Raw genomic sequence first — 22,723 nt, 5'->3', positions numbered from 1 at the left:
TCCTTCAGAAGATAGCGTGATTACAACAGGCGGGCAGACGGACAGATGGACGGACATGGCTAGATCGTCTTAAAATTTTACCCTGATCAAGAATATATATACTTTATAGATGGACGGACATGGCTAGGTCGTCTTAAAATTTTACCCTGATCAAGAATATATATACTTCATATGGTCGGAAATGAATATTTCGATGAACTACAATCGGAATGACAAAATTAATATACCCTCCATACTATGGTGGAGGGTATAAAAAGAGTGGAACTTATATGGTGTTGTTGTACAAAAATATATATATTTAAAGGAAAGAGGTGGGAAAATGATTGGCTGAACAAATTTTTACAAGGACCATCTACAATAGGCGTAAATTCTTTAAGCTCATATTTTTCCAAACACCATCTGCAACAGGCCTGGATTTTTTAAACGAATGTTTTTCCAAGAACCATCGACAATAGGCGTGCATTTTTATACCCTTCACCACACTGTGGTACAGGGTATTATGTCTTTGTGCATATGTTTGTAACAGGCAAAAGAAAACGAGATGGATACATGGTTCCCTTTGAGAATATGCATAGAATCACCTTCTGAGTCGATTTAAGCATGTCCGTCTGTCCATCCATCCATGTATTTTTGTGAACAAAGTACAGGTCGCATTTATGATCCGATTTGGATGACATTTGGCATAGGCCAATTATTTGGCCCAATGACGAACCCTATTGAAATTGTGAAAAATCGGTTCAGATTTAGATATAGCCCCCATATATATTTTCGTCCGAATTTATGTAAATGGTACACCAACGTCCCTATATATATATATATATTTCGATTTGCACGAAATTTGGCATAGCGTACTAAATTCAGTCTATAATGATGTGTGCTAAATTTCGTGAAAATCGGTTCAGATTTAGATAAAGCTCCCATATATTTTCGTCCGATTTAAGGTAAATGGTGCGTCAAAGTTCCTAAATATCTTTCGATTTGCACGAAATTTGGCACAGCGTAATGAATTAGGTATAGAATGATGTTTATTAAGTTTCCTGGAAATCGGTTCAGATTTAGATATAGCTCCCATATATATTTTCGTCCGATTTAAAGTAAATGGTGCGCCAAAGTCTCTAAATATCTTTCGATTTGCCAGAAATTTGGCATAGCGTACTAAATTGAGACTATAATGATGTGTGCTAAGTTTCGTGAAAATCGGTTCAGATTTAGATATAGCTCACATTTATTTTTTCGTCCGATTTAAGGTAAATGGTGCGCCAAAGTCTCTAAATATCTTTCGATTTGCACGAAATTTGGCACAGCGTAATGAATTAGGTATAGAATGATGTGTGTTAAGTTTGCTGAAAATCGGTACAGATTTAGATATAGCTCCCATATATATTTTCGTCCGATTTAAGGTAAATGGTGCACCAAAGTTCTTATATATCTTTCGTTCAATTTCATGTCAATGTTCTTTCAAAAAGTCTGTTAGGTGACTTTGTAGAATATACCCAAAGTGGCGAAGGGTATCATATAGTCGGCCCAGTCCGACTATACTACTTTCTTTACTGGTTATAAGAATATTTTTTCAAGGACCATCTACAATAGCGTGGATTTTTTAAAGAATATTTTTCTAAGGACCATCTACAATAGGTGTGGATTTTTTTAAATGAAATGTTTTACAAGGGCCTCCTGCAATAGGCGTGGATTTTTAAAGAAAATTGTTGGGGATTTTTAAAGAATATTGCTCCAAGCATCTACAACAAGCGTGGATTTTTCCTTACAGGTTTTAATAATCTTAGTTAATTACTTTTAGGTGATCTGTTTTAACATTTGTATAATTGATTTATTTCCGTTAATTATGAACATTTAAAATCAAATCCATATCTTGTTTGAAATTCTTTGGGCCTCCTGGGATGTTTTTACTTGCCGGGATTGATTGGTGGTGGCTAAAAAATAAAGAACACATTTAAAAATTTTATTCGATCAATAAAAATATTAGTATGTCGGGATGTATGTACTTACATTGCCATCATTGTAGGCCAACAGGGCGGTAAATGCAGCAACAACCATTACTAGGAACTTCATGTTTAAAAATTGTTTTGTAGTACTTTTCAAATTGTGTATTTGACACCAAAATGAATTGTGGAATGATTTTGAAATATTTTTTCGCTAGCTTTAAATAGTTGTCAATGCGGGTATATATTGTGGGTAATTAACGTGTCTCGTTATGCACACAAATGCATGTCATATTGTAAAATTAATGTTTTAGTTCTGAGCTGAGATTCAATAATTTGTTTTGTTTTAGGTAATTTAAATGAATCCAAATGCGATTGCTGGCATTGCAATGCAAATTAAGTCCACAAATTCGTAATGGGTAAATTTCAGTAATTTTTGGTGTTTTGTCGATTCTTAGAAAATGTTAACGGATTCCAAGAAAATAATAAATTTTGCTACACAATGACAACCCACAATACATTTGTGTGCATAAACAGACACATTAATTATCTACAATATAGCCGCATTGACTACTATTTAAATCCGGCGAAAAATATTTGAAAATCATTCCACAATTCATCTTGGTGTCAAACACAATTTGGAAATAACAAACAATTGTCAAAAATGAAGTTCCTAGTAATGGTTGTTGCTGCCTTCACCGCCCTGTTGGCTTACAATGATGGCAATGTAAGTACATACCTATGCACTAATATTTTTATTGATCGAATAACATTTTTTAAATATGTTCTCTATTTATTAGCCACCACCATTCAATCCCGGCAAGTAATATTTTCATGGAAAGACCAAAAAATTTCAGGAAAAAAAGGAATTCGGTTTCTAATTATCTTCACTAAAGTAAATAAATCATAAAATGTTAATAAAGATCACCTAAAGAAATATTAAAATCCATTTTCTTATTCTTAAAAAATGTTCTTAAAAAAAATCCACGCCTATTGTAGATGGTCCTTGGAAACATATTTATTTTAAACCAGTAAGGAAAGTCGGACGGGGCCGACTATATGATACCCTTCACCACTTTGGGTATATTCAACAAATGAATCCTAACAGACGTCGCATTTTTAAAGGACCAGTAAAATGAAATTGGATCCATAAACATGTCATTGTGCAACCAATACTAAATTTTTAATTTGGTCAGATATAGAAGCTATATCTAAATCTGAACCGATTTCGGGAAACTAAACACACACCATTCTAGACCTATCATTACGCTATCATTCGTGCAAATCGAAAGATATTAAGGGACTTTGGTGCACCATTTACATTAAATCGGACTAAAATATTTTTTAATCTGAAAAGATTTTCAGGAAACTTAACACACATCATTCTAGACCTAATTCAGTACGCTGTGCCAAATTTCGTGCATACCGAAAGGTATTAAGGGACTTTGGTGCATCATTTACATTAAATCGGACGTAAATATATATGGGAGCTATATCTATATCTGAATCGATTTTCATGAAACTTAATACACATCAGTCTAGACTTAATTCATTACGCTGTGCCAAATTTCGTGCAAATCGAAAGATATTAAGGGACTTTGGTGGACCATTTACATTAAATCGGAGGAAAATATATATTGGAGCTATATCTAAATCTGAACCGATTTTCAGAAAAGTTAACAGACATCATTCTAGACCTAATTCATTACTCTGTGCCAAATTTCGTTCAAATCGAAAGATAATAAGGGACTTTGGTACACCATTTACCTTAAATCGGAGGAAAATATATATGGAGCTATATCTAAATCTCAACCGATTTTCAGGAAACTTAACACACATCATTCTGGACCTAATGCATTACGCTGTGCCAAATTTCGTTCAAATCGAAAGATATTAAGGGACTTTGGTACACCATTTACCTTAAATCGGAGGAAAATATATATGGAGCTATATCTAAATCTCAACCGATTTTCAGGAAACTTAACACACATCATTCTGGACCTAATGCATTACGCTGTGCCAAATTTCGTTCAAATCGAAAGATATTAAGGGACTTTGGTGCACCATTTACATTAAATCGGACGAAAATATATATGGGAGCTATGCCTAAATCTGAACCGATTTTTCCAAATTTCAATAGGGTTCGTCCTTGGGCCAAATACGTGACCTATGCCAAATTTCAGACGGACATGCGTAAATCGAATCAGAAAGTGATTCTATGCATATCCTCAAAAGAACCAGTGTCTATATCGTTTAGTTTTACATCCTGTACAACAGTGTGGTAGATATTCTTGGAAATTGTATATATTCCTTGGAAAATATTCTTTAAAAAATCCACGCCTTGTGTGACCCTCGAAAACAATATTCGTTTAAAAAATCCACGCCTTGTGTGGTCCTCGAAAAAAATATTCGTTTAAAAAATTCACGCCAATCGTAGATGGTCCTTGGGAAAATATTCTTTAAAAAAATCCACGCCTTGTTTGGTCCTCGAAAAAAATATTCGTTTAAAAAATCCACGCCAATCGTAGATGGTCCTTGGGAAAATATTCTTTAAAAAAATCCACGCCTTGTTTGGTCATCGAAAAAAATATTCGTTTGCCTGTTACAAACATAAGCACAAAGACATAGTATCCTGTACAACAGTGTGGTAGATATTCTTGGAAATTGTATATATTCCTTGGAAAATATTCTTTAAAAAATCCACGCCTTGTGTGGTCCTCGAAAAAAATATTCGTTTAAAAAATCCATGCCAATCGTTGATGGTCCTTGGGAAAATATTCTTTAAAAAAATCCACGCCTAGTTTGGTCCTCGAAAAAATATTCTTTAAAAAAATCCACGCCTGGTTTGGTCTTCGAAAAAATATTCTTTAAAAAAATCCACGCCAATTGTAGATGGTCCTTGGAAAAATATTCGTTTAAAAAATCCACGCCAATTGTAAATTGTCCGTTGGAAAATATTCTTTAAAAAAATCCACGCCAATTGTAAATGGTCCTTGGAAAAATATTCGTTTAAAAAATCCACGCCAATTGTAAATTGTCCGTTGGAAAATATTCTTTAAAAAAAATCCACGCCTACTTCCGCCCCTTGAAAAAGATCCTTAAAAAAATCCATGCCTACTTCTGCCCATTGAAAAATATCTTTAAAAAATCCACGCCTACTTCCGCCCCTTGAAAAAGATCCTTAAAAAATCCATGCCTACTTCTGCCCATTGAAAAAGATCCTTAAAAAATCCACGCCTACTTCTGCCCATTAAAAAAGATCCTTAAAAATTATAAGCCTACTTCTGCCCATTAAAAAAGATCCTTAAAAATTATAAGCCTACTTCTGCCCATTGAAAAAGATCATTAAATAATTTACGCCTATTTCTGCCCATTGAAAAAGACCTTTAAATAATTTACGCCTACTTCTGCCTTATGGGAAAATATTCTTTAAAAAATCCACGCCTACTTCTGCCTTATGGGAAAATATTCTTTAAAAAATCCACGCCTACTTCTGTCTTATGGGAAAATATTCTTTAAAAAATCCACGCCTATTTCTGCCTTATGGGAAAATATTCTTTAAAAAATCCACGCCTACTTCTGCCCCTTGGGAAAATATTCTTTAAAAAATCCACGCCTACTTCTGCCCCTTGGGAAAATATTCTTTAAAAAATCCACGCCTTATTGGATCCCTTGAAAAAATATTCTTTAAAAAATCCACGCTAGTGGCTCCTTGAAAAATATTCTTTAAAAAATCCACGCTATTGGATCCCTTAAAAAAATATTCTTTAAAAAATCCACGCCTTATTGGATCCCTTGAAAAAATATTCTTTAAAAAATCCACGCCTTATTGGATCCCTTGAAAAAATATTCTTTAAAAAATCCACGCCTTATTGGATCCCTTGAAAAAATATTCTTTAAAAAATCCACGCCTTATTGGATCCCTTGAAAAAATATTCTTTAAAAAATCCACGCCTTATTGGATCCCTTGAAAAAATATTCTTTAAAAAATCCACGCCTTATTGGATCCCTTGAAAAAATATTCTTTAAAAAATCCACGCCTTATTGGATCCCTTGAAAAAATATTCTTTAAAAAATCCACGCCTTATTGGATCCCTTGAAAAAATATTCTTTAAAAAATCCACGCCTTATTGGATCCCTTGAAAAAATATTCTTTAAAAAATCCACGCCTTATTGGATCCCTTGAAAAAATATTCTTTAAAAAATCCACGCCTTATTGGATCCCTTGAAAAAATATTCTTTAAAAAATCCACGCCTTATTGGATCCCTTGAAAAAATATTCTTTAAAAAATCCACGCCTTATTGGATCCCTTGAAAAAATATTCTTTAAAAAATCCACGCCTTATTGGATCCCTTGAAAAAATATTCTTTAAAAAATCCACACCTGGTTTTCCACGCCTTGTTTCAACCTTGAAAAAATATTCTTTAAAAAATCCACGCCTTGTTTCAACCATGAAAAAATATTCTTTAAAAAATCCACGCCTTGTTTCAACCATGAAAAAATATTCTTTAAAAAATCCACGCCTTGTTTCAACCATGAAAAAATATTCTTTAAAAAATCCACGCCTTGTTTCAACCATGAAAAAATATTCTTTAAAAAATCCACGCCTTGTTTCAACCATGAAAAAATATTCTTTAAAAAATCCACGCCTTGTTTCAACCATGAAAAAATATTCTTTAAAAAATCCACGCCTTGTTTCAACCATGAAAAAATATTCTTTAAAAAATCCACGCCTTGTTTCAACCTAGAAAAAATATTCTTTAAAAAATCCACGCCTTGTTTCAACCATGAAAAAATATTCTTTAAAAAATCCACGCCTTGTTTCAACCATGAAAAAATATTATTTAAAAAATCCACGCCTTGTCTCAACCTTGAAAAAAAAATTCTTTAAAAAAATCCATGATTCAATGGTCATTGAAAAAATATTCTTTAAAAAATCCACGCCCTTTTTTGAACTCCTAGAAAAAATATGCTCTCAAAAATCCATGCCTATTGTTGAAATCCTTGAAAAAATATTCTTTAAAACCGTTGAAATGTCATAATACCTTCAGTGTAACTTAAAATGTCCTACTTCTTCCAATTCTATTAAATAATTCTGAAAATCAAATCCTCTCCTCAAATTTAATGTATAATTTGACATTTGCTCGCATTTCTGTGACAGCGACTGATTTATTTCATTTACAAATCAACCTAACCTAAATGACATAATAAATCAAAATCATTGATGCCCAGGATTTTTCAAAATAAAAAAATGTCCATCCTCCAGCTGAAGTTGTGTTCGAAATTTTCTAAATAAATATTTTTACTACGTGTTTATTCAATGAAATGGCATCTTTGGTTGGCTGGCTGTTATTCTGCTAAACGCTATCAGGATTAGCAATCAAATTAAGAAAAAAACAATTTCTGAATATTTACACAATTGCTAAAATACCAAACAACACCACCAACAACAAATTGTGAGCTTGTGAACCTATTCTTAGGTTGAGCAATTTTTCATTGCATTTCAAATAAACAAGAAAATATTGATAGGCGACACAGAAGAGGGGTGAATTTTTTTTTGTAAACCATTTTAAATATTCTCTCGTTCATCTTGCCGGGCTCCTTTTATTCGTGACTCGATATGAATTATTAATATTTGTAATCATATATTTTTTTACCTGGATATTGGGTAAATATTTGGATATTCAATTTATAATATTATGACCCGTCTCAGACGAACTAACATCACCTGGGCCCCGACAAAAAACAAAATCATATTTTGCATAAATATTGAATGTTAAATAAACACAGGTTATTTTTCTTCAGTATGGAAGGCAAATTTCAGTATGGATTGAAATCTTTTTTTTTTAAATAAAAAAATATGTCTGCAAAACGTTTTATTTTCGTTTTTTTTCTGGAAATTTGTTTCTTTGTTATCGCTGTTGATATATTCCTGAGGATGTTCTTTTGAATTGTGTATTTGATATCTGTAGATATGTATGTATTGATGTTGCTGTTGTATTATTGACACACTTCCTGTACATCCTGTCGAGCAACAATAATACCCATAATGATTTGTCAATAAAACGTGACATGAAATCTTAAAAAACACAATGACAGTAAATAACAATATTTGTATATATATATATATATATATAAGTACTACATATTTAAACCTACATATTGTAATTGTAGCTACGTCAAATTTATTTTACTTTTATTTTTAAACAATTCATCAACATTGGGGTGGTTATAAGATGAAATAAAAAAGCCAGTAAGAAACCAGTGAGCGGAGCAGTATAGTCGGACGGGGCCGACCATATGATACCCTACACAACTTCCACGAAAATATAACTTTCTGTAGTTCTTTCTATATTTGCACCCTCTTTAATTACTTCTCCAGATTACCTTCACCGTAAGTTGTGTTGTGATGTTCGACTTTCAATTGTGGCCTATAGATCGACTCGAAAAAACACCAAAAAATTAAGTTTTCGGTCCACGTCATCCCAAAATTAGTATCTGATCATCACCGAAAATTATAGGCGTTGTCCTTGACCATAACGTGAATCTCATGGAAAATTTCAAAGTGGTCAGCGCTATAATTCCGCCCTCTAGTGTGGTAATGGGTTACTAAATAATATCTCAGTACGTAAGCACCCGTAAATATTTATGTGTAACTCCCACATCTGAATACATACGACCATATAATTGGTATCAATTTAAAGGTTAACCACGCCTCTTGAACATACTATTAACTTCTCGGGTCTAGGACATTCAGGGGCAAATATATACGCCATAGAATACAAATTTTGCAATTTTTCACACAAAAGTCAGGGCCCATTTGTCCCACTAAATATTGAACGATCTTTATCAAAACAGGAATGCTTATTGTTTGGCCCAATCCCCTTCTCCATGTAAAAATTTGCGACCATAATTGCGGCCACTGGAGCGACCAGAAAATCAGACAAAAATAAAGTTTATTGTCCATTTCATCCCCTAAATATTAACCGATCTTTAACAAGAACATTAGGGGTCTTCATTGGCCAGAAACCATCCTACATGCAAAATTTCGTGAAGATTGGTCCATAACTGTGGCCTGTATTGTGTTTACAAATTGTAATGAACAGACGGACGGACACACATGTCTAGATCGACTCAGCTAATCGAGGTCAATATTTCGCTGCGGTGGGTCAATATATTCGCGGCGTTACAAACTCTTGGGGCTGCACAAATCTATTATACCCTGACAACAGGTATATATTATACCCTGTATAGGGTATACAAATCCTTATGTGGAATATTAAAATATAAAAAAAATTACTTCCGTTTTGGGCTCTAACGTCCCCGACAAAATCTTTTGATTTTAACGGAATTTACCACAAACGTAATGAATAAGATCTAGAATGATGTCTGTCAAAATTTCGTGAAAATGTGGCCTGTATTGTGTTTACAAATTATAGATATAGCTCCCATATATAGCTTCGTCCGATTTAAGGTAAATATATCTTTCAATTTGCACGTTATTTGGGGCACAGCATACTAAATTAAGTCTAGAATAATGTGTGCAAAGTTTCGTGAAAATCGGTTCAGATTTAGATATAGCTCTTATATATATATATATATATATAGCTTCGTCCGATTTAAGGTAAATAGTCCGCTAAAGTCCCTAGAAATCTTTTGATTTTCACGAAATTTGGCACAGCGTAATGAATAAGGTCTAGAATGATGTCTGTCAAGTTTCGCGAAAATCGGTTCAGGTTTATATATAGCTCCCATATATATCTTCGTCCGATTTAAGGTAAATTGTGTACCAAAGTCCCATATATCTTTCGATTTGCACGAAATTTGGTACAACATACTAAATTAAGTCTAGAATGATGTGTGAAAAGTTTCGTGAAAATCGGTTCAGATTTACATATATCTCCCATATATAGCTTCGCCCGATTTTCGGTAAATATTTTGATCTGCACAAATTTTGGCATAGCGTAGTGAATTAAGCCCAGAATGATGTGTGGCAAGTTTCGTGACAATCGGTTCAGATTTAGATAGAACTCCCATATATATTTTCATCCGATTCAAGGTAATTGGTGCACCAAAGACGCTATATATCTTTCGATTTGAACGAATTTTGGCATATATATCTTTCGCGTTTGGTACTTGAATTAAGTCTAGAATGTGTGTGAAAAGTTTCGTGAAAATCGGTTTAGATTTATATATATCTCCCATATATAGCTTCGCCCGATTTTAGGTAAATATTTGTTTGATTTGCACAAATTTTGGCATAGCGTACTGAATTAAGTCTAGAATGATGTGTGCTAAGTTTCGTGAAAATCGGTTCAGATTTAGATATAGCTCCCATATATATTTTCATCCGATTTAAGGTAATTGGTGCACCAAAGTCTCTGAAAATCATTCGATTTGCACGAAATTTGTCATAGCGTACTGAATTAAGGCTAGAATGACTGTGTGCAAAGATCCATAGCTAGGCCGATTGACACAACGTACTGATTTAATTTAAATGTAGCTCCCATATATATTTTCAGATATAGATATATAACAAAAACATCTGTTAGGATACATATGTATACCCAAAGTGGTAAAGGGTATCATATAGTCGGCCCAGTCCGACTTTACTACTCTTCTTACTGGTTTTAAATATTTTTGAAACTTCTATGCATTTTTGGAATAACGGAGAATTGTGATACAAATTAAGGATAACATGAAAAATACGTAGATGTTGTGGAATGGTTTGAAACACTTAAAACTGAAAATGAAATTAATAATGCGCCACCTGATCCGCCTCATCAATTGAATATCCTTAATCTAGCTATTAGCCAATTTCCATTTAAATTGTGTCCTTTACATCCAATATTCAAAGCATTCCAACAAATTTAATTACCAATCATAATACTATTCAACAAATTTCAAAAAAAAAAAAAAAAAATCAACATGTCCAACACATATGCCATCATCGTATTATGATCTGCATATTACCCTCATCTAACCCACATTATGGGCTTTCTATTATTATTTTTATGAGTATTATGCTAGGCCATTTGCGAAAAACTAATTGAAATTTCTTGAAAAATGTTTCTCCCAGTTTAAGGAAAAATATTTTTCAATTTTCTATATCTATTCTAATTTCAATATTGTTTGTTATCCTACTCAACTGATGGAGCAGCAGCAGAAGCAGTAGGAACAGCATCTGGGGTTACGAATACATAAAAATATAATTTGCATAGTTTTGTCTAAAAATATTAAACCAAACTCAATTTTCACCTAGCAGATGATGATTCTCTAGAAAGTAATTTCATTGTCTACGAACGCACACACACAGATACAGGGGCACACAGCAACTACTCATCAGTTATGTTAACAAGGATATACATATGTGTGTGTGTATGCATACATATGAAGGTCATTTGGGTATATGTGTGAGTGGTGTGGTAAAGGAAGATTTTTTGATACCCTACAATAAAAAGATTTCCTTTGATAGTTTTAGGAAGAATAATCTTTAAAAAATCCACGCCTTGTGAAGGTGTTAGGAAAATATTATTTTCAAAATCCTCGCCTTGTGAAGGACCTTGAACAAATATTCTTTAAAAAATCCACGCCTTGTGAAGGTCCTTGAAAAAATCCACGCCTTGTGAAGGTCCTTGAAAAAATATTCTTTAATAAATCCACGCCTTGTGAAGGTCCTTGAAAACACATCTTTAATAAATCCACGCCTTGTGAAGGTCCTTGAAAACACATCTTTAATAAATCCACGCCTTGTGAATGTCCTTGAAAACACATCTTTAATAAATCCACGCCTTGTGAAGGTCCTTGAAAAAATATTTTGTAAAAAATCCAAGCCTTGTGATGGTCCTTGAAAAAATATTCTTTAAAAAAATCCACGCCTTGTGAAGGTCCTTGAAAAAATAATCTTTAAAAAAATCCACGCCTTGTGAAGGTCCTTGAAAAAATAATCTTCGAAAAATCCACGCCTTGTGAAGGTCCTTGAAAAAATATTCTTTAAAAAATCCACGCCTTGTGAAGGTCCTTGAAAAAATATTCTTTAAAAAATCCACGCCTTGTGAAGGTCCTTGAAAAAATATTCTTTAAAAAATCCACGCCTTGTAAAGGTCCTTGAAAAAATATTCTTTAAAAAATCCACGCCTTGTGAAGGTCCTTGAAAAAATATTCTTTAAAAAATCCACGCCTTGTAAAGGTCCTTGAAAAAATATTCTTTAAAAAATCCACGCCTTGTGAAGGTCCTTGAAAAATATTCTTTAAAAAATCCACGCCTTGTGAAGGTCCTTGAAAAAATATTCTTTAAAAAATCCACGCCTTGTGAAGGTCCTTGAAAAAATATTCTTTAAAAAATCCACGCCCAGTTTTGTCTTTGGAAAAACATTATTTTAAAAATCCACATTCGTTAAAAATCCGCTTTAAGTGATTTTTAATTCTCCAAAACATAGTCTGCCCATCGAAGTATTTTTTTTTATTTTGTATATTTATGACATTACCGAAATCAAAATCTCGAACCCTTTTTATTTTCTGTTGAAGTCAATACCACCACCAAAAAATAGTACAAGTACTCGGCTGCGCTCCCATATCTTCATCAAAGACAAATTACCGAACATGACATTTGCCCAAAGCACCCTTTGTCCGCCGTATTAATTGTGAGTGTGTATGAGTGCATATAATTTTTGTTGGAGGGGAGTAGCATGCCAGTGTACTTCGTTAAGTGCCCATGCCTCCTCCACAACAAATTTCGGTTTTGGTGCTGCTTAATTTTTGTTGTTGTTGGTATATGCAAATGACAGTAAAAAAGTCCTTTGGTCTTTGACTCTGACAATTATCAAAAAGTGCAGGGGTGTGGTTGTGTGTGTGTGAATTTTTTACAAGAAGCAGATTACCATAATCTAGCCCATATCATCAGGAGAATTAAAGACTAAACAAAAAGAGGAACGCAATTTTTATATTTCAACACAATGCAAAAAAAGAGCCAGGACAACATTTTTTTCCAACTGTTTACCTGTAGACCGAGCATAACAAGGATATAAGTGAAGGACCCATAATGTGGTCACCAAGGAATTTCACAAAAGACTAATGTTAACAAAAGTGTGAAAGGTTCGTAAAAGAAAAAATGTAAATAAAATATTCTTTGGAAAATACTAAGCACCCTCCTCCACTGATCCTAACCCAAAAACAAACACCTTCAAATGATTTCACCTTCCCTTTACTAGCAGCTAGGCAAGAATATTTTTATGAATTGTAAACTAATTTGCGGAATGCTGTTGGTTCAGATGAGATTTCTTTGTTTTGCTGATTTTTTTTCTACGAAAGGTTTTTGGGGATTGGCCACACCAAAGGCCATAAATGTTGGTCATTTAAATTATTCATATTTTCTTTAAATGCTTGCCATAGACGATACAGACGAAATTGTGGTGATGGGGTTAAAATATGTTTGTGTATGTGTAGCTGTTTTGGCTAGAGACAATAATTTTTATTTTCATAATACAAATCGTAAAAGTTTTCCGTTTGTACAGTACTCAAGGGAAATGAAAGGGGAAATAGGAAAGAAAACGCCTAGGGTGTTATTTATTATCTAAGGAGGGAGAACAATTCTCGTTTAAAAATACATGTCTCAATGGATGTTGACGGAGGTTTGTCTCAGGAAAAATATTCTTTGAAAATCCACGCCTCCTTGGAGGTTTGTCTCAGGAAAAATATTCTTTGAAAATCCACGCCTCCTTGGAGGTTTGTCTCAGGAAAAATATTCTTTGAAAATCCACGCCTCCTTGGAGGTTTGTCTCAGGAAAAATATTCTTTGAAAATCCACGCCTCCTTGGAGGTTTGTCTCAGGAAAAATATTCTTTGAAAATCCACGCCTCCTTGGAGGTTTGTCTCAGGAAAAATATTCTTTGAAAATCCACGCCTCCTTGGAGGTTTGTCTCAGGAAAAATATTCTTTGAAAATCCACGCCTCCTTGGAGGTTTATCTCAGGAAAAATATTCTTTGAAAATCCACGCCTCCTTGGAGGTTTGTCTCAGGAAAAATATTCTTGGAAAATCCACGCCTCCTTGGAGGTTTGTCACAGGAAAAATATTCTTTGAAAATCCACGTCTCCTTGGAGGTTTGTCTCAGGAAAAATATTCTTTAAAGATTCACGCCTCCTTGAAGGTTTGCCTCATGTAAAATATTCTTTAAAAATCCACATTTCTATGCCTGTTAATGTTGTTCTGATAGCCCTTATTTTTAAATATTTACTTAAACCTGTCATCAGTCAATCAGCTATAATAGTATTTACATGATAAGCTATTTACTTTTCATAGGCGTGGATTGATTAAAGAATATTTTTCAAGGGCCAACTGAGGCGTGGATTTATTAAAGAATATTTTTCAAGGGCCAACTGAGGCGTGGATTTATTAAAGAATATTTTTCAAGGGCCAACTGAGGCGTGGATTTATTAAAGAATATTTTTCAAGGGCCAACTGAGGCGTGGATTTATTAAAGAATATTTTTCAAGGGCCAACTGAGGCGTGGATTTATTAAAGAATATTTTTCAAGGGCCAACTGAGGCGTGGATTTATTAAAGAATATTTTTCAAGGGCCAACTGAGGCGTGGATTTATTAAAGAATATTTTTCAAGGGCCAACTGAGGCGTGGATTTATTAAAGAATATTTTTCAAGGGCCAACTGAGGCGTGGATTTATTAAAGAATATTTTTCAAGGGCCAACTGAGGCGTGGATTTATTAAAGAATATTTTTCAAGGGCCAACTGAGGCGTGGATTTATTAAAGAATATTTTTCAAGGGCCAACTGAGGCGTGGATTTATTAAAGAATATTTTTCAAGGGCCAACTGAGGCGTGGATTTATTAAAGAATATTTTTCAAGGGCCAACTGAGGGCTGGATTTATTAAAGAATATTTTTCAAGGGCCAACTGAGGCGTGGATTTATTAAAGAATATTTTTCAAGGGCCAACTGAGGCGTGGATTTATTAAAGAATATTTTTCAAGGGCACTCCAAGAGGCGTGGATTTATTAAAGAATATTTTTCAAGGGCCAACTGAGGCGTGGATTTATTAAAGAATATTTTTCAAGGGCCAACTGAGGCGTGGATTTATTAAAGAATATTTTTCAAGGGCCAACTGAGGCGTGGATTTATTAAAGAATATTTTTCAAGGGCCAACTGAGGCGTGGATAAAGAATATTTTTCTGAGGCGTGGATTTATTAAAGAATAATTTTCTAGGGCCTCAAGAGGCGTGGATTTATTAAAGAATATTTTTCAAGGGCCAACTGAGGCGTGGATTTATTAAAGAATATTTTTCAAGGGCCAACTGAGGCGTGGATTTATTAAAGAATATTTTTCAAGGGCCAACTCCAAGAGGCGTGGATTTACTAAAGAATATTTTTCAAGGGCCAACTCCAAGAGGCGTGGATTTTAAAGAATATTTTTCAAGGGCCAACTGAGGCGTGGATTTATTAAAGAATATTTTTCAAGGGCCAACTGAGGCGTGGATTATTAAAGAATATTTTTCAGGCACTCCAAGAGGCGTGGACTTATTAAAGAATATGCTTCTCCTTTGCATCAGTAGTTGATTACATGGTTTGTGTGTAAATCTAGTTAAGTGCCTTGGTGTGCACACAATATACATATATTGATTTGTGTTGTAAGTGTTAGTTGGCCGTCGGAATTGCTTGTTAAATGGTTGGCGGGGGCCATTGTAACTGATGATTACACGTTCTCGTCTATGAAATCCTTGCTGCTTTCATAGTTTATGGCGTAAACAAAAGATAAGCACCGTGTTAAAGCATTCAAGCCAACTAACCGACCGACAACGATGAAGAAATCACCACCAGCACCACCAGCACCACCACCCCAACCACAACGCAATCAAGTAACCGACCCATCTTCCAAACCATTAATGGCCAACCAGGCACTCATTGTAACTCCGGCTCGTATACACTATTTGTAAGAGGATTTCGTGTTTGTATTCAACTCCATATGCACAACAAACTCGCATTCACACACAGCTACATACTTTGGTGTGCAGGCCAGCAAGATTTCAGGTTAACAATACATACACACCCACCCCATATACGCCTAATACATGTTAACCAGAACGCATTCTTTCTTTCGTTTCATGCATTCACTTCGTCCGTTCGCTATTCGTTAAACATTTTATGACCACCTTAACAGATTCACTTTAGGGCCTGCAGTGTTGCAGGTCCATGTTTTTTTGGTTTTTTGTGTAGTTGTTGTTGTTGACTTTCCAAAGGTTGATGCTTGACTGTTATAAAAAACAAAACAACAACAACAACAAAAATAAAGCCGTGAGAGAAAGGATATATAAAAACGAAGTCTTTACATAAAATTCGCATAAACAAGTTTGCCTCTTTTTCTGTTCTTATGCTTACACTATGTTCGGATGTGTGTGAGTGCGTGTGTGTGGAGGTGTTCGTTGTATACGTGTAAAGAAAAAAATTAAAGAAAAGAGCACCATTTGAAAAGATTGTTCTTTTATTTATTGCATGGTACAATTTAATATTTACTCTTCACCAAAGTAAACGTTAAATACTATGTAAGAAAACAAAACAACGAAGGAAAGCAAAAACAAAAACAAAACGAGCAAACGAATTCTACGGGCCATACAAAAGCCAAAAGTCTGCTGAAGGACGTGGACTCCGGCAGAAGTTATGTAAAGATAGGGAAATGAGACCAGGTATCTAAATATTGCAAACAAATTGCTGGAATGTTGACACTTCAAAGGTGGCGTATGAGTGGTGACAAAGAGTATACGCAAGGATGAACATCCTTTCGCTCGTTACGGTGACAACATTGCTGCTGTAAATGGGAGTGTTGCCGAAGGCCCGAATATATCGGCTTCTCGCCATTCTCAGGAATAGATATAAACCTACATCCACATATTATCCAGCACACACATTAAGTCCACTAGCTTGACTATTCACAATGTCGTAGATATGTGATATGGGTGACTGAGCAACAGGCGGTGAAGGACAATTTTCCGAACAAATTTATCTTCAGCGATGAAGCACATTTCTTGTACCCGGTAGGTGGGAAAAAAGGAATTCCAAATTACAGCCACATTGGTAGGAAAAAGCGCCGGAGAACATAAAAATTGTATGGGACCTTTCGGTTGAAAAATGAATCGTTAAAAATACGGAATATTGTGGGTAGCGTTATATGTGGGCTATACCAAAACGCAGACCGATAAATCCCCCGTTTTAATACCAAAAGAAATCGTAGAAGTAATAGCAATGCGTTGCAAAAGGAGCAAGTGCCTATATATTGACAAAAACCTGCTAGACTATCGTCGCAATGCAGGTGGCGTATGAGTGACAAGTATATGAGTGACAAACAGTATACGCAAGGTGTAACTTTGGGGAGCTAGAAGATCCTAGAAGATACTGAAATTAGCCAAAATAGTCTTTACAAATCAAATTATTGTTTGGTTCTCGATTTTTTTAAATCCACTCTTCAATTGATCAAAAAAAAAAATAAATAAATTAAAAAAAACAGTAAGGAAAATAGTAAAGTCGGGCGAGACCGAATATATGATACCCTTCACCACTATGACATGAAATTGAATGAACTAAAATACTAGACCTTTATTTAAATGTGAATCGGCTTAGATCAATCCATAAACATGTCATTCCTTTGTTACAATGGGACAAAATTATGTAAAACAAACAATCGAGAGCCCAATTAACACGAAGTCGGCCGGAAATATATATGGGCTACATCTGTACTTCTACACGCAATTACGTCATTCTATTCTGAAAAAACGGAACGGTCTTCAATGAAACTTGTCACAGACTAATTTATGCACTTTTGTTCCTAATGGAAATATATATTGGGTCCTACTTTAAATCGGACGAAACTATATGGGAGCTATATCTAAATCTGGACTGATTTCAGCAAAACTTGACACATGTTATGTTATTTTCAGCAAACTTTACAGCTATATTTAAATTTGAACCGATTTTTAAGAAAATTCACGCACATCATTCTAGTCTCAATTCGGGATGGTGTGGCAAATTTCGTGTAGGGTATAATATTCCACGACTTGTGAAGGTCCTTGAAAAAATATTCTTTAAAAAATCCACGCCTAGTTTAGATCATTCAACAATATTCTTTAAACCAGTAAGGAAAGTAGTAAAGTCGGACTGGGCCGACTATATGATACGCTTCACCACTTTGGGTCTATTCTACATATGTATCCGAACAGACGTCGCGTTTTCGTTATATATATATATCTGATCCGATTTCAGGAAGGTTTGCCAGAGACTAATTTATATTACTTCAGTACGTTGTGCCAATCGGCCTAGCTATGGATCTTTTCACGAAGCTTAGCAAAATAGACTTATTTTAGTAACCTATACCAAAATTCGAGCAAATCAAAAGATATATAGAGGGACTTTGGTGCACCAATTACAAAAAAAAAGGACGAAAATATATATGGGAGCTATATCTAAATCTAAACCAATTTTCACAAAACTTAGCTTAATTCAGTACGCTATGACAAATTTCGTGCAAATCGAAAGATATATGGGGTCTTTGGTGCACCAATTACCATAAATCGAATGAAAATATATATGGGAGCTATATCTAAATCTGAACTGATTTTCACGAAACTTTTCTCACGTCATTCTAGACTTAATTAGGTACGCTGTGTCAAAATTCGTGCCATCAGAAGATTTCCAGGGACTTTAGTGGACTATTTACCTACAATCGGGCGAAACTATATATGGGAGCTACATCTAAATCTGAACCGATTTTCTCGAAACTTGGTACACATCATTCTGGACCTAATTAATTACGCTGTTTCAAATTTCGTGGAAATTGAAAGATATTTAGGGACTTTGGTGCACCATTCACCTTAAATCGGACGATAATATATATGGGAGCTATATCTAAATATGAACAGATTTTTACGAAACTTTGCACACATCCGTGTAGGCCGAATTTAGTACGCTGTGCCGAATTTAGTGCAAATTTGAAGATTTATAGGGACTTTGGTGCACCACTTACATATATCTAAATCTGAAACGATTTTCACGAAAATTAGCACACATTATTCTGGACCTGATTTAGTAGTCTACGCCAAATTTCGTGCAAATCGAAAGATATAGAGGGACTTTGGTGCACAATTTACCTTAAATCGGAAGAAACTATATATTGGAGCTATATCTAAATCTGAATCGATTTTCTCGAAACTTGGTACACATCATTCTGGACCTAATTAATTACGCTGTTTCAAATTTCGTTCAAATTGAAAGATATTTAGGGACTTTGGTGCACCATTCACCTTAAATCGGACGAAAATATATATGGGAGCTATATCTAAATCTGAACCGATTTTTCCCAATCTCAATAGGGTTCGTCCTTGGACCAAATAAGTGACTTGTGCCAAATTTCATCCAAATCGGATGATAAATGCGACCTTTAGGTCATTAAAAAATATTTTTTTTTTTAAATCCACGCCTAGTTTAGGTCATTAAAAAATATTTTTTTTTAAATCCACGCCTAGTTTAGGTCATTAAAAAATATTTTTTTTTAAATCCACGCCTAGTTTAGGTCATTAAAAAATATTTTTTTTTTTAAATCCACGCCTAGTTTAGGTCATTAAAAAATATATTTTTTTTAAATCCACGCCTAGTTTAGGTCATTGAAAAATATTCTTTAAAAAATCCACGCCTAGTTAAGGTCATTGAAAAATATTTTTTAAAAAATCCACGCCTAGTTTAGGTCATTGAAAAATATTTTTTAAAAAATCCACGCCTAGTTAAGGTCATTGAAAAAATATTTTTTAAAAAATCCACGCCTAGTTTAATTCATTGAAAAATATTTTTTAAAAAATCCACGCCTAGTTAAGTTCATTGAAAAATATTTTTAAAAAAATCCACGCCTAGTTTAGGTCATTGAAAAATATTTTTTAAAAAATCCACGCCTAGTTAAGGTCATTGAAAAATATTTTTTAAAAAATCCACGCCTAGTTTAGGTCATTGAAAAATATTTTTTTAAAAAATCCACACCTAGTTTAGGTCATTGAAAAATATTTTTTAAAAAATCCACGCCTAGTTTAGGTCATTGAAAAATATTTTTTAAAAAATCCACGCCTAGTTTAGGTCATTGAAAAATATTTTTTTAAAAAATCCACGCCTAGTTTAGGTCATTGAAAAATATTCTTTAAAAAATCCACGCCTAGTTTAGGTCATTCAAAAATATTCTTTAAAAAATCCACGCTTTGTGAAGGGGTTAGGCCCTTCAGAAAATATTCGTTATTAAATCCACGCCTAGTTTTGCTCTTGAAAAAGGATTCTTAAAAAAGTCACGCCTTGTTTGGCCCTGGAAAAATGTTTCTGTAAAAATCCGTGCTTCTATTGGCCCTTGGGAAAAAATTAAAAACCACACGCTAATATTGGTACTTAAAAAAAAAAAAAAAAATCTTTAAAAAATCCAAGCTTCAATTCGTCCTTGGAAAAAAAATTATTGAAAACATGTGAATTTGGTCCTTGAAATACACGAATATTGGAGTCCTTGACAACATATTTATTGAGAAATCCACACCTACTGGAGTTCGTGAAAAGATCTTCTTTAAGAAATCCACGCTTATTGGAGTCCTTGAAAATATATTATGTAAAAATCCACGCTCATGGTAGTCCCTAAAAAAGTTTTCTTTAACAAATCCGAACTTCTTGGAGTGCTAAAAAATATTCCTTTATAAGTCCACCTCTATGTTAGGTCCTCAAAATATATTCTTTAATGTCTCTACACCCATGAAAAATATTCTTCATAAAATTCACTCTTTTAGTTGGGTGAGAACCTTCAGTTGGAGCCCTCGCAATTTGCCAGGATTAAAATAAATTTACCTAGGCAAACGAAAACAAATACCATTCTTTATTCAGAATGTTGTTCTTTATTCTCACGGCTGTAGTTAAACTAATTGGTGTGGTTAAGACAAAGAGTACAACAACAATGTTGAAAGAAATCTTTTTCCTTGGCACCCCTTCTCCGCCGCTGGAAGATGCCTATAAATGGTGAATAGCCAGCCGTATTCGACAAAATACAATTATTTTTTTTCGGTTTGGCGTAATAAACTGGTTTTTAGTTATTTGAAGTGATTTTGTCTTAGGAAAAGGTCAAATAGGATTCCCATGTAATTGACCCTTGAAAAATATTCAAAATAAATCCAGGCTAAGGGCCCTTGAAAAATATTCTTTAATAAATCCACGCCTCAGTTGGCCATTGAAAAATTTTCTTTTATAAATCCACGCCTCAGTTGGCAATTGAAAAATATTAGTTTAAAGGCTCCGGTGATCAATTTATGCCATGGCTCATAAATTTAAAATTTTGATATTTTTAATGCCTCCTGAACAGGTGCTTATACACAAAGACTTATTTTTTCTACTTCCGATCGTGATTTAAATTCCATTTCCTTTACTATTATCGGTTACACATTCAAATTTTGTCAACTTCTCTTAATTTCCATGGTTACTATTCAAATCGATGTTATTAAAATATTCCACATCAACGAATAGAATTTCTCTATTCATTACCTGCGTATAATATTCGTCTTTTTGTTCTAATTTCAAAAACACGGTACTGATGAATTTTTGTTCTACTTCTCTTGTGGTGTTGTTTTTTTTTCTGCTTCTTCTTTTTCTCATGTAAATCTAATTGGAAGTTGATGTAAAATGAAATTTGTTGCAAATGAGCAAATATTCTAATTTACATTTATTTCGAAACGCTAAGAACAAGGCACCCGAAGAAAAACTTAAGCAGAAGGCGTAGAAAGTTAAGAAGATATGGAATGTGACAAAATATGGTTGCGACACCAGTAACAGTGATGGCACGCTGACGCTGAAGAAGGTGACTGCTTTTTTAATTAGAATTCCACATTTTTGCTCAAGGAAGTGCGTATTTGTGGCGAGGTGTACAAACCAAATATTTACTGTGGGACAAATAGGAAAAATATTCTTTAATAAATTCACGCCTCAGTTGGCCCTTGAAAAATATTCTTTAATAAATTCACGCCTCAGTTGGCCCTTGAAAAATATTCTTTAATAAATCCACGCCTCAGTTGGCCCTTGAAAAATATTCTTTAATAAATCCACGCCTCAGTTGGCCCTTGAAAAATATTCTTTAATAAATCCACGCCTCAGTTGGCCCTTGAAAAATATTCTTTAATAAATCCACGCCTCAGTTGGCCCTTGAAAAATATTCTTTAATAAATCCACGCCTCAGTTGGCCCTTGAAAAATATTTCTAATCCACGCCTAGTTTAGGTCCTTGAAAAAATATTCTTTAAAAAATCCACGCCTCTTGGAGTCGCTGAAAAAATATTCTTTAAAAAATCCACGCCTCTTGGAGTCGCTGAAAAAATATTCTTTAAAAAATCCACGCCTCTTGGAGTCGCTGAAAAAATATTCTTGGAAAAATCCACTCCTTTTGGAGTCCCTGAAAAATAATCTTTTAAAAAATCATTGAAAAGAATTTCTTTCCATGCGGCAATCAGATATTCCCCTTAGCCTTTTACATTCATATTCCAAGTATTTAAACTTTCGATTTTCTTGAGCAATCGCTTTTCATTGTTCATGCCATGTTTTGTTTTCCTCGTTTTTATTTAATTTAACTATTTAAAAGTTATTGTTTATATTTACCTTCAAACTTATTTCATTTCAAGTGAAAAATATTATTTCAATTTCCTTGATCAATTGCTACGTTATTTTTTTTCGAATACAAATATTTATGTTTGTACTTCTCAGAAAATGCTCGGAGAGTTGCGGATA

The sequence above is a fragment of the Musca vetustissima genome, unplaced genomic scaffold, assembly GCF_032173495.1.
Source record: "Musca vetustissima isolate MV318-11 ecotype Yass unplaced genomic scaffold, APGP_CSIRO_Mvet_v1 utg112237, whole genome shotgun sequence".
In the NCBI taxonomy this organism is placed as follows: Eukaryota; Metazoa; Arthropoda; class Insecta; order Diptera; family Muscidae; genus Musca; species Musca vetustissima.
This window is presented reverse-complemented; position numbering follows the sequence as displayed.